This window comes from Astatotilapia calliptera, chromosome 1 (genome assembly GCF_964374335.1).
Source record: "Astatotilapia calliptera chromosome 1, fAstCal68.1, whole genome shotgun sequence".
NCBI lineage: Eukaryota > Metazoa > Chordata > Actinopteri > Cichliformes > Cichlidae > Astatotilapia > Astatotilapia calliptera.
Window position 1 is genome coordinate 34,790,936 of NC_137422.1, and position 14,206 is coordinate 34,805,141.

General features: G+C 39.2%; 1 long non-coding RNA gene across 2 annotated transcripts in view; it reads right to left on the minus strand.

The window, feature by feature from the left end:
- LOC145428238 (uncharacterized) overlaps positions 1-14,206 on the minus strand; it is a 183,009-nt gene that overhangs the window by 100,721 nt on the left and 68,082 nt on the right. The window lies entirely within an intron of this gene.

Here is a 14,206-nt window from a genome sequence, read left to right on the forward strand (position 1 = left end):
CAGTGTATTTTTTACATACAGGTATAACAGAATAGCTTTAGTGTTGGCGTTTATTTAAACTTGAGTATGAACTTATACAAAATGCAGCAATATATTAAAAAAAAACTGTTTTATTGATTAAAAAACACTATATCGGATTCATATCAGTATCGGCAGATATCCAAATTTATGATATCGGTATCGGACATAAAAAAGTGGTATCGTGCCATCTCTAGTGACAAGCCCGCTCTTTGTGTGAACTGGGAGCTGTGACTTTTAAAATAGGTTATCACTGTCTATACAGACACAGAACAGACAGACACGGGTTGCTGTAGGATAAATCAACAGCTGTGAAGCTCATTGAATTGAAAAGTAACAAGTGTACATCCCCTAAGGGTGATCAGGCCATTCACAATGTTGATTACCATTTCCTACCTCCCCCTCTTCTCCAAATCTCTCTAAAACAGATTGCTAACAATCAAGATTTATCACATGTTATCCAATAATATTATCTCCACAAAGACGCTATAAGAAGTCTTGCTCTGCGGATTAGCCAAGGTTGAGTTCATAAGAACCTGCACTCAAGTGGTGAAAATGAGTGCAGCTGACAATTTTAACAGCACGGAGAGAGAAGCACGTGGTCTGGGTGAAGCCAGCTCCTCAACTGCATAACATCCCAGAATAGAGACACTTTGAGGGTGCACCACATACAATTTATGACTCCAACCATTTATTTAGTCCAGGTACTCAGCAGGATGACGTGGATGGGATGAGAGGGAGAAAGGCACAAAAAAGGGTTGAGAGTGGTCTTGCTTGTGATATCTACAGACTGAGCCACCCAGCTGTTCAGATAAGCATCTCAATTGCCAGTTTCATTATGGTAAGAAGCTACTAGGAGAGAAACTGCACAGCATGTAGTGTACAGAGCTGTGCTCCACGTCTCTCCATCTAAATTTACCAAGATTGTGTTTCCATAGTAAGTGATGGCCATTTTCGCTGCCCACAAGGGCACCACAGCTTTCTTGAGCTCGACAGCTTGTGGTGAAGTTGTACAAAGATGGCACAGGGCCTGATTAGGCTGTAGTTTGGACAACTGCCCCGACAGACGCTCTGCATCTCAGGTTTCAAACAGGAAGTGGGCCAAGCACAGCACAAGCGGCCCTATAGGCCAGTCTGACAAATTCTATGCATATGGAGGTCTGTTCTCATATTTAGCATCTTTTATTGTTTACTCTGTGGCTCCAGAGCCTCAGACTGCGCTGTTTAACTAGTGAAATGTTTTTGAATTACGCTCAAAATAGAATGCTTGATTTGATTTTTCAAAGTATTATTGGATAATCCATTGCCATCAGTCTTAGAATTATAATCAACACTGATTAAGAGCATGGCCCTCTAACTATGTTATCCCCTACCTCCCCAATTATTATATCCTTACTAATGGTGGCACATTACCAAGAGCTATCATTTGTTCCTCCAGACATTCCAAACATATCTCATACATCCTTTTGAAAGGTAATCATGCACTGAGGTTTGATTTAGATCTACAGGGGCAATCACCTTGGTCACATTCTGCTATCAAGGTTCTGTCATTTTTCTGCTTTGAAGGAAAGTGAAGGATGCAGCGTGAAGTCAGTGGAGCCTGCAGCGTTTCTGCCCCACATCAGAGCAGCTGATATTAACAGGCTGCTGGTCCCAATAACCCCGAGTATGAACAGTCAGTGACACGTTAAAAAGAGCAAATGAGCCAGCAATCAGAGTCACCTGAGGCCGTTGTGTCAACATAAAAAGTTGCAGGCCAAACACCTGACTAGCACCTCAGATGTGCCACCGGTTATGTCTCCACTTTTCAATCGACGCATCGCAGTGAGGTGCAATGACATTTTTAAAGCGTGTTCTTAAAAAAATGCTTACTGAGCAAGGTAGCAGCCAAAAAGCAGGATTCTGCCAGGTGAGATCAATCAAAGATCTGAGGCGCTGCCAGATGTTCTCAGAGAACATTAAAGAGTCGATCGGATTAGTGAAAGAAGCAGCTGGTCACCCAGATGTTTCAGGCGCGTGTGTTAAGGTGGGGCCATAAGCCTCAGTGTCTTTGATTAAAAAGTCAGTAGTTATTTACTCAAAACTCTTCAGATGGCTGGCAGTGCCGCAGACCATCAGACTGTGAAAGGGAAAAATTAAGTCCAGATACATTTATTTATAAAGTGCCTTTAGCAGGAAGGACAGTGTGTTTTCAAAGGAGCCAAACTGATAAAAAGATTGATAAAACACATTATACAGCAAAATCACTAATGGAGACAGAGTCAAAGACTTGATGTGTATGTGCATGCATCTTTTAGCCTGGTTTCTCCTGGTTTGTTATTTTAATCCAAAGACAGCCATTACACTGTGATATCTGACACGGACAGATTAACCTTTATCACAGCTATGCAGCTGAATGGACCAACGCAGACAGCTCACCAATACAGAACAAGGAGAAAGGGCATTTAAACTGCCGCTTCAAATACCACCATCCTGGTGATTAAGCCCTCGTCTGTTGAGCCTCATGGCTAGCCTTTTCAAATCAATGCGACGGTAGTTAAATATTTTGCAGTCCTTTTCTCTTTTTTTACATCTGTTAGTCTAAGTGCCTTCGTAAGCTCACAGGACTTGACAATACTTCAAAGGCAGTAGCAAAGCAGCTGTGAAGGTCAGTCTCTTTGCGAGCAGGTTCTTTTTCATACAATATTCATCAAAGCCTAATTTCATATGAAAGAGACATGACATGTAGGGCTTAAAATAGGGAATGTCAAACGTAAGAGGATGAACAAAGACTGCTTGGATGGTGGAGAACTAGTGATTCATATATTGTCTCACTATTCAAAGCTCTGTAAAAACTCCTATTTTAAGTGGGATTCATACATGGTAAGAAATCTGGTTGGACTCAAATCAAAGCAATGTTTTTCCTTCTGTGACAAAGAAGTTGTTCTCATGCTTTTCCTTTGATTATATTTCATGTTTCTAAAAAGAGCTATAAACTCCTTCCTGTTGGCGCCCTCTTGGTGATAGGAGAACTCAGGCTTATTTTACTGCACGCTTGCTGCAAGTCTCCCTGATAAGAACGTCTGCTAAATGCATATTTGAACTGGATTACCTACACCTGCATTTGTAGTCCCACATGGATTCAGCAAGCCAGTAGTTTTTACAGTCACGCCAGGAAAAACTCAGTCCTCTTTTCAACCTTCTCTTAAATACTCAGTAAAAAATAAGCTCACATGTAACTAGACCTGTGCAAAATGATGTCTATGAGGATGTTGGCAAGCCTCCCTCCAACAGCATATGGTGGAGAGCCATCTGCCTAAACTATACCTAAAAGCACAGAAACACTCAGTTCACTCCAAACTGAGATCAGACTCAGACGCTGTGCTTTAGTTCACTTTCTCTTTTTCCTCCACAGCTGTGCTGGTTCGTTATTGTTCAAGCAGCTCAGGATCAAACTGTGAAAAATGTTACATGGTTTATTTAAGCACACACTGACACCTTTTTGTTTATTATCACTGTAACAACCGATGTACAGGATGTCAAGCACAAATACATCTTTTTGCAAAGTTGCAGAACTGTGTCATCTTATGGGTGTGATCATTCTTTATACTGACAGTTAATTTACAGTATGTTAAAGACATTTCTTTTTATTTTCTGTACAGTTGTTTTGCACTACCACTTATCCTCCCAGTGCATTTATTTAAGTAGAAAATTATAAACCTATGACCCTGAGAACTCAGCACAAAACTTCAGCACCACAAATTACAGAAACAAGTGGTGAATGCAGACATGACCTTCTAATAGTACATACTATAACAGAAATGTCTCCAGGAGCACACTGCAAAGTAACAGTGAATCCATCCATTAAAGTCTTAACTGCTTATCCAATTCAAGGTTCCAGGGGACCTATCCCAGCTGATTTCTGGCAAGAGGCAGTACACTCATAGGGTAACACAGAGAGACAGTCATCCATGCTCATATTGAGACCCACCACTTAAACCTAGCATGCATGTCTTGAACTGTGGTAAGAAGCCAGAGCTTCCCAAGAGAATCCACTGCAAACACACTGAAAGAGATATGAACTCCACCAAGAATGACTCCAGCCAGGCAGCAGGTTTGGAACCAGAACGTCATTGATCTGAGGCGATGGTTCTAACCACTGCACCACTGTCTCACTGCTGCTGATGTGATGGTGTTTTTAAAAGAATTTCCAGACCTCATTTTAAAACGTGCAATTTACTATGCATAGGAAGAATCAAGATGAGATCACCAGCTGGTGGTGCTAAATCTCCCACCAGCTACAGCAACAAGACGGCACAAATAAAAGACAAACCTTAATTAAATAAAATGTGTGAAACAGGATAGAAGACACTTCTGTGGCTACTTATAGAGGACTAATTATTCTGATTTACAACTTCACATTTTTATTCTTGAATTTAATTTCAGCAGTTCTGCATTTACAGTTCAAAATAGTCCTCATTTGTCTCATACTGGGCCTTGGTGCAGCCCCTCTTTTGTTCTTTTGGCTTCACACTCAGGGCTGTCTGCCTGAAATGGCCATATTAAGACTACCTTTTCTTACTGAAAACATACAGAGCCATGGGTAAAAAAACAATAACCCTGGAATTAAGTCTTTAGAGCAGCCTGAAGCCTGAGCTTCTCTCTCAAATGGATAAATTGAGATTTGGATTTGTACATGTCCTGGCCCTGTATAATATGAATATCTACCATTCTGACTGGACATATTTGAGGAAAATCAAAGACAATCCCCTTTAGGTGTCATGCTACACCAGATCGAACAAATATAACAACCTGCGCAATTCAAAATTTCTATTCACAAAATGAACAGAATGATACTGTGTAATAAACAAAAAAAAACACACGAGACTCACGTAAAAACAAAAAGTAAAATAAAAAAACATAAATAAAAGTCAAAATTTTGCTCTGACTAGTTTGTAAAAGAAAATTTTAGAATATACTTTTATATATAACTCATATATAACTCACCTTGTCATATCATTACTGTTCTGTTTAGAGTTTGTCTTCAAGTGTACATACGTACATAGACATGTTTACATCTCTTATACCAATCACCCTAATCCCATCTGAATAGAGCTTAAGATCAGAGTGCTTATTGATCCAAACACAGTCATGTCAAAGGCTCCATTTGGCAGTTATCTCTTAACATTCTTGAGCTGAAACTTAACAGATATGCTGTTGATGTAGACACTCATCAAAGTAGCCATTACTGACAAGTGAAAATAGCTCTGCCTTATGTCCACACATATTGAATACAGGCACTTTGCTGCAGGCTGAACTGACACCTCTGGTGCATTTAAAGATGGCTCGCTTTATGACATCAAGGTCAGCAAGTTTCATTCAAATAGGATCCACAGCATCAGTTCAAAGACAAATGGTTTGTTTCTGAGATTATGACTGAAACTTGGAGTCACTAAGAGGTGACTCCAAGCTGGCAAAGTCTGCAGCAGGACTTTGCCAGCCAGGTTAGTGCAGTGCATATTCCACTTGGGATCTTTATGTTTTGCATAAGGTGTTGCTTTGTGTTGATTTTCTTTTCACATTTTACTATAGTTGTATATAGTCGCATATATTTGGTTTAGGCATCAAATTTCTATGACTAGCCTACGAGTATTAGGGACACATTAAGAAAAAAAAAATTGATTGAACATTTAGAGAATACAGACAAAATTTTGAAATTAAAGTAGAAAAATCTTGGAAAATAAAGTTGAAATTAAATTTTCAGAAAAAAGTCATAATGTGGAGATTACGATTGATTCATGGCAATCTGCCATGGCTGCTACACCTCCTACACCTCCTTTTGTAGATGACTTAGTGAGACTTAGTGAGAGATATTGAGATATTGAGGGTATAGCAAGGTATATAAGTTTGTCTTGAACCATTTACTTTTATCTTGAAACAACAGCGTCTCTTCTTTCTGAGGAGACTGAGAAAGGCCCGGCTTCCACCACCGATCCTGACCACCTTCTATAGAGGAACTATCGAGAGCATCCTGAGCGGCTGCATCACTGTCTGGTTTGGGAACTGTGCCATATCGGACCACAAGACCCTACAGCGGATAGTGGGAACAGCAGAGAAGATCATCGGGGTCTCTCTCCCCTCTAATGAGGACATCTACACCACACGATGCATTCGCAAAGCCACCAGCATTGTGGCTGATCGGACACACCCCTCTCACACACTCTTCACACTCCTGCCATCTGGAAAAAGGTACCGAAGTATTCGGGCACACACATCCAGACTGCGCAACAGCTTTTTTCCACAAGCCACCCGTCTCCTCAGCAAAAAGGGACTGGACTGATAAGCGCGCACGCACGCACGCACGCACGCACACACACACACACACACACACACACACACACACACACACACACACACACACACACTATCACTCAGGTTAACTCAACTACCTCAAAACATTGAGACTGGACTGACTAATCAACACAAGCGCAAACACACTGACCTACACCACCAAACCATCGTACACACCAACCTGTAAATGCTCTTTTGCACAATATTATTACTGGACTTTTTGCACTAACTTCTGTACTTCCTAATTTTTGCTGCTACACTAAGGAATGTTTACTGTCCCTCCACTACCTCAACTCATCATCACAAAACCTTATTATTATGTTACGTTGTGTTTTTCTATCATTCTGTCACTTTGCTGCTCTTGTTTGCACATTTGCACGTGCACTTTGTTGTCTGCTGTCTGATAACAAAAAGAAAAAAAAAGTCTTCCTTAGATAGTTAGATAGTTAGTTTTTTTTTTGTTAATTTATGTTGTAATTTATGTTAGGTCAGTCTGTCTTGTCTCTGCTAGCCAGCTAACTAGGCCTCTTAGTTAGCTAGTTTAGTGTTTTCTGTTAATTTATGTTGTAAATTTATGTTACATGTAGCACCTTGGTTCCTGGAGGAACGTTGTTTCGCCTCACTGTGTACTGTTAAACTGTATATGTTTGAAGTGACAATAAAGCCAACTTGACTTGACTTGAAACAGTAATTTGACCTTTTTTCCCTCAAAATACAATTATGACTTAATGACTTAACTTAAATCTCAAAAATTCAACTTTATTCTCAAAATAATCAAATATTTTTTTCTTAATGCAGCTCTAATATCCCTTCATACAAATCTACTTTGTTGTATTTAGAAGACCCTTATTTGGATCCCAATAGTCCTTTTCACAATATTAACGCTGCTAATGTTAAATGTGACATCATGGGCCCACTACAAGTGTCCATAGGACAGATCTGTCTCACTATTACCATCTGTGAGATGCCAGCAGCTTTGACAAAACAGCAGCACCCTGACAGTGTTAAGAGGGCTGTGTAGAAGTCTGTAATAAAAATAAGCATACTAATAATGTGATGCAACTATTACATAACAAGTTTGAATCATAATATCCCGGGAAAGGCCATTGTTGTACAAAGTGTTTAATGATTCAGCCCAACACATTAAAGACTTGTAGCAAGCTGCAGAACAATGAACAATGCTTCATTTGGTAACTTAATCATCAGTAATGTTCCACCACCATGTCTGACCCACATCATAATCATCTGAACCAGCTCAGCTGGAGAATGCTTTTAATTTGCATATGGATTTTGGTCATAAAAATGCAGAGCTGTGACAATGGCAGCAGAGGCTTTACTAGTTCAGTAGGATACATGTAACAGAGAGGGGATGCACTTTATATTTCCTGCTCCATGATGCAAACCTAAACTTTCTATTTCCTTCGCAAAAGCAAACAATAACAGAATAAAGACCACCTTCATTATAGTAACATTACATTCTTTAAGGAATCTGTTTTTAATAGTGCACAGCATGGTAAAACAGTGTTTAGTCCCATCACCTCACACAAGAAGATTCCTGGTTCTAACCAGCTGGTCAGCTGGATTGTTTCTGTGTGGAGTTTGCATGCTCTCTCTGTGCCTGCATAGGTTCTCTCCAGGTACTCCAGCTTCCTCTCACAGTACAAAGACATGCCGTTTCCCTTAATTGGGTACTATAAATTGCCCATAGGGGTGAATGTGGGAAAAAAAAAAAAAAAAAGGTTTTCTATCTCTTTGTGTTTTGTGAACAGGGATTATGGCAGCCCTCTGATGGACTGGTGGCCTGTCCAGGATGTACCCTGCTCATTGCTCTTTGCTGGAACAGCCTTCAGGCCTGTGGTTATTGTATACTGGAAAAAAGGTTAAGAAAATAGATGCACGGGTGTTTCAAATTGCCATGTAAGCAATTCTAGCACCAAAAACCCCAGTCAACTGAGCAGAGGTAGTCTGACTATGGCAAAAATAAATAAATATTGATCAATACTGTAATTTCCAACTTTTAAAAAGACTATTCATTTACTTAATGAACATCATGCACTTACTAAAACTAAAACCTTGTCTTTTTTTTTAACTAAGGATTTCGTTTATGTGCTTTGAAAATAAAACGAAAGGGAAAGATATGAAAATATTACAGAAATAGGTGATGAATAGGTTTTTGCCACACAGTCACCTAGTAGGGTATCCTGATGAGGTGATCTTGACTCTAAAGCTTGTGTTGCAAAGGGTACCACTGTTCTCTGGCCACCTGCTTCCACTGCGTGATGTCTATGTATGCAGATGGGAGCCTTGAGAGCCTCAATCAAGTAGTAAGTGAAGTAAAGAGGCCTTAAGAAAGCCATGTGATTTGCAGAGAGCTGAAGCCAACAGCAAACTGTGTTGTCTGCCAAAAAAAGATGAAGACCCTGAGATGTTGAGACAAAAGCTAAGCTCCGTTAATATCCTTCCAGTGGTTGATCATTGGAAACATTGTGAGTTTTAATTCTTTTAGAAAGAAACGGATGCCCTCCTTTCGTCACCTTGGCTGGAGATGAACAGTGAGTGAGTTTGAAGGTTATGGGGTGGGTGAAAATGCACTGGTGCACAGAATAAAAATCTGTGAAAAGGATTCAGCTGATCATAATTATTTCTTTTTGATAATCGTTGGAAGCCAAAATCAGAACTGAAATTAAAATTCAACTTGTCCAGCTGTACTTCTTGATATTCATGGACATGCAAAGCCAGATAACTGTTAGGCTTAAGATGTACATGCAACAGAAAGCAACACTCTCTGTCTGACAGGAAGCTGTAAACAAGCAGGGTGATGAAAAAATTAAATCCCAGTAAAATCACCCTGATTCTTTAGCATTGTGATGAACAAACTGAACCGTTATATTGGCTGTGGGAGAATAAAGTGGCATATTACCACACGTGTAACACATTCTGAATGTGTTTTTCGATGCTAACGAGCAAGTAAAGAAAGCTGCCGGTGTAACCAGTGCTTACATTAGCCACACTCAGTAAACTAGTCAATATTAGGCAAAACATCAAGTGTATGTACAATGCTATTTTGATTTTAGAAGGATGTTAATAACAGTGCCATATACCTCATAAACACATATGGAGTAGTTGCATGGACTTGTATGTCTAATCCCATTAGCTAAAATTGGCTACATTTGGACTATGTTCTGAATGTTTTCTTACTTTTAGACTAGTTGCTTAGTTGCTTTTTTCCTACTCTTTAATCAACTAGGAAATCAGTTGCCAGTAATATCCATAATTTTTATAATTGAGGCTTGGTTGATTCAGCCCAAAGGCTGTGTAGTGTTGGTTCACATTGCTGGGCTTGAGCCAAGCAGGGCAAAAGAAAGGAGAGGCTGAGTTAATGTTCTTCCCTCTCTATGTGGAGCATCACTCATTGATAAACATGATCTGCAGCCACTGCTTTAGAAAATGTCAAAAATTGACCAGAGAGCTGACTCACGAGGCACAGCTACACAAAAACTCATGTGGTGAATGGACACATAATCCATTTTAACAGGTGGGATTCAGAAGTTGTGCATTTGGAACACAGAGAACTGCAGCTTCTTTGGTTCACATTTCATTTCCCATTACATTTCATTACATCTCTCAGGTTGCTGATTCAAGAGTTCACATTGAGCAATGCTTAGTGGGGAGAATAAAGAAAAGGATAAAAGAGCAAGGGTCGATTTTTTTTTTGTAAGTTACAGTTTTAGCACAGTTTTAATTTTTAAAACTTTTGTGCGACTCCCAGGCCTGTGGAACATAATTCAACTGCAAAAAACAGTTGTTAATACCAAAAAAGTTTTAAGCATGTAACAGAATGACCTTAAACCTGTTTACTCCAACAACACATTGTAGTGTTTGTGAGAAGATGTTCTGGAGATGTTATTTACCGTACTTGTTGGAGGGTGAAACTTGCTGTTTTGAGGAATGCCAAACTGCAGTGTTTACCCAGGATTCGCAGTCAAAAGCGCCCCTGCTTGTTTGCTCTGGCAGTGCTGCACAACATTAGCTCCCTGGTTATCACAGCGAGTCTGCAGAGTTCATTAATTGTTCCACACCAGAGGCCTTTGAATCACGTTGTCATTTTCTAATTTGGTTCAGGCTGTGTCACTGCTTTTAGCCATACTTTCCTACTTTGTTTTCTAAATCTAATTAGAGATGGTGAAATGAGCAAAAGTAACAAATGACTCATTCATATACATAATGAAACAGGCGACAAAAAATGGATGTTCCTTTCCTGGCACATTCAGCTGCACACTCTGACCAAGTTACGACTTTTAGCTAGGATCTGTAAACACACTAATCAGAGCCTCCATATAGCAACACAAGAACACAAAACTGTAAGTGCAGTTGTCTCTAAAAGCAATGACAAGCAGATAATTGACCCGCACTTGATATTTGAGTTAAGTAACAGCATTGAGAGTCCTGCATTTTTGCAAATATGTTAATCTGATTACATTTGATTTGTACCTAAACAAATTATACTTAATAAAGCATAACAAGAAAGTGAAATTTTATTTTTAAGACTTGCTGGGTTGGCACTAAACTCAGCCACACAATCATTTAATAAATGGGGTATAATCAAATAATACTAGAGCAACTCAAATAAGACTAAGACTGTAGGTTGCTGGTTTGAGTTCCACTGCACAAACTTTTTTTTAACATCTCTGCAAAAACAGTAGAATTGCTCATTATGCATGGAGCTTGTTTTCACGGTGTTTGGGTCCCAATGCCCTGCAGCCAGTTGGAAAAAATGCAAAGGACAGGAAAGAGAGATTTACGATAAATAACTTTTTTCTCCAACCACAATGACCAAAAACACAGCACGGAAACAGTGTCTGAGAATGTAGATTTTTTAAACCACGTTTTAAACCAATATGTAAAGGGAAAACTGCATTTATAGTAGCTAAAACAAGTAAACAAAAGTACCTTGATATAATCTGGAATGTTGTCATTCCTCTTTTTGAAATAATGGTGCTAGCATGTCACCTACAATTTAAGTCACAGTGCTTTGCTTTGCACAAAACAGTGCTTAATTTCACTCTGTCATCCCCTTATGCGAAAGTCACACTAAGGAAAACAGTTGTTGGAGACTTTGCCTACCAGAATTATTACGACTGTGTTCAATGAACTTGTAGCTGCACTGCTACTGAAATGCCTGCTTCAAAGACAGAAGGCAGGTCTGGGAACACTCACAGCTGCTTTCTTCAAACCAATGTTGGCACATCACAACAGAGATAAAATTGCAATAAGAGTCAGTTTGCTATCAGTCAGTCCATGTTTTCCTATTTCTCATTCCGGGTAGCAGGGACAAACCAATCAGGCTATGATCTGACAAGTCAATTGTCAGAATCTTGCAGTCCTTCATTTTAAATCTGTCTGCAGTAAATGTAAAACATAATCAATTATGGAGTAAACTTAATGTGGGATGGAGTAGTGTATGTAGCCTCTACTCTTTGGGTGAAGATCTCTCGAAACATCTATTATGTCCATCTCTTCCATTAACGTTTTCACTTGTTTAGGAAGGGGTTTGTTCTGAGGTGATGATCACAATGAGTCTAGTATAGGGTTTAACTTGAAATTGAAGTCCGAAAAGTTCAACTTTTCTCTGTAAGTTGAGGCTTTCTTGATTGCTGTTCATGGAGGCTTCACCATCTGAATCCTTAGCAGTCTCGTATATCTTTGTCTCGTCTTCGTAAAGAATGCTGAGATGAGCAGGGTAGAGGTTTTTATCCTTCAGACCATTCCTTACTTCCATGCAATCACGTCTTCTGGCAAGGATTCTCAGAGCGTAGTCGCGGTCGATGCTGATCTTACAGTTGTCCCGTGTGTAGCCTTTCTTTTGCCAGGCCTGCCTCACCACTTCCTCCTTCATTCTGTAATTCAGGAACTTCATGAGGATGGATCGGGGCTGTGCTCCCGGTAGGGGCTTTGGAATCAACGCTCTGTGAGCTCTCTCAATCACCATGTTTTTCTCATTGTCAGTGTCCAAATTTTCTCTCGGTAATTTCTCTACGAACTGAATCATCGCTTTTGGCTCACCCTCAGCTCCCTCCAGGACACCATATTTTCTCTTCTTAAGCATCGCTCTTGGTTGGTTAGTCTCAGCTGGGTCTGCTTGTACATATTTAGCAGCTTAGATATAGCCTCCTCCGTTTTCTGCAGTCTCTCCTCGTTTTCCAGGATTCTAGCTCCCACCTCATCCAGTCTTGTGTCGGTTTTCGATATTTCTCCTTTAGTATCTTCGAGCTGTTCTTTGACATCTTGTCTGAAGTTGCATATTTCTCTAAGAATCATGGTTAAATTCATCAGATGTTCCCCTTCACTGGGATCATCTGAAGCCAGGTTAGCTGTGTGACATCTAGCATCGGTTTCTTCACGTGATTTTGTTTCGTTGATTTTATCGATGAGTAGAGCAGGTTTCAACCCTTTCTCACAATTGGAGGAACAATGATTTTTACCTGTGTTTATATTGTCTTCAGGATAGCTTATGTCGGTTTTTTTGGGAGGCTGTTTACTATCCTACCATCCATCAAAAACTGGAAAGTCCTAGAAGAGATTTCTGAGTTTGTGGATAAGGATCAGCTTACATTAAAGGAAAAGAAAGACAATTCTGGAAATTCAATACATTGCAAACAAAAGCGTATAATTCCAAATCAATCCCTAGACCATACAGACAAGACAAGCGTGTTTGGAGTGTGTAGTTAATGTGTTGTCTTTTGTAGTTAGTGTGTAGTGTTGTGGATAGTTCTGTGTAGTGTGTCAGAACAATGGGGCGACTGCTGTCTCCAGGTAGAAAAAGGAGCGATACACCTGCTGCTGTCAGACCTGCAGGTATCAGGCTGTGATGTTCTCCTTTATAGTGGACAGAAAGTATTTTTTGGAGTGGCACAAATAATTTGTGTAGCATCTTATTGAATGCAGAACAGCTGATTGTTCTGTAAATAGTTTGAAATGGTTATTTAAAAAATCAAGGTAAAATGTAAATGGATGCAAATAACTTTGTTGTTTGCAAAACTTGTGCATAGGATTTTAAAACTGACAATTTATATTTGCATTTGAAAGTTATGAAATATGATTCATTAAACATGTTTGTGGTTGTTACAGTAAAAAATATAACTTTCTACTCTGATTTTATGTTTTTTGTCTGATTTTAGATGAATTCTGTTAATACAGTATGTCAAAATGAAAACACAACTGTAAATTCAGACACGTGAGGTTGTGCTGAAAAGGATGATACCAAATAAGGCAAAGTAAATCGTTTTTAAAGGGAAAATCTGGAGGGAAAACCAAAAGTAGTTAAAAATGGCCAATTATACTCTGGACCCCAGAGGGTTAAACATGTTTTTTTAAAAGTAACGCAATAGTTACTTTTCAAGTAATTAATTACTTTTAGAATATTGTAACTCAGTTACTAACTCAGTTACTTTTTTGAAGAAGTAACTAGTAACTATAATTAATTACTTTTACAAAGTAACTTGCCCAACACTGGTGAAGAGCTTATCAGACAGGAACCTCACTGAACCTGAAAAGAAGGTGTTAGCCAAAGGTCTCATTTCTGCCATTTCTCCACAACAGCAACTCATCACAACCACAGAAACAGTGATAAGGATTAATAAATTAACACAACCTGAAGCAGAGCAAAGCACGCTAAAGGTTTCAGATACATTTTCCTGAGCAAAAATTACTCTGTTTAACTTAACAATACAAGAAAAGAAGACTATCACTTCCTATTATCACCATATTACCAACTGCCTTTTGTTCTAAACTCAACTGATTATTACACAAAAATTACTGCACTCCTCAGTGACAAAGATACCTAATGAAGCCTTAAGAC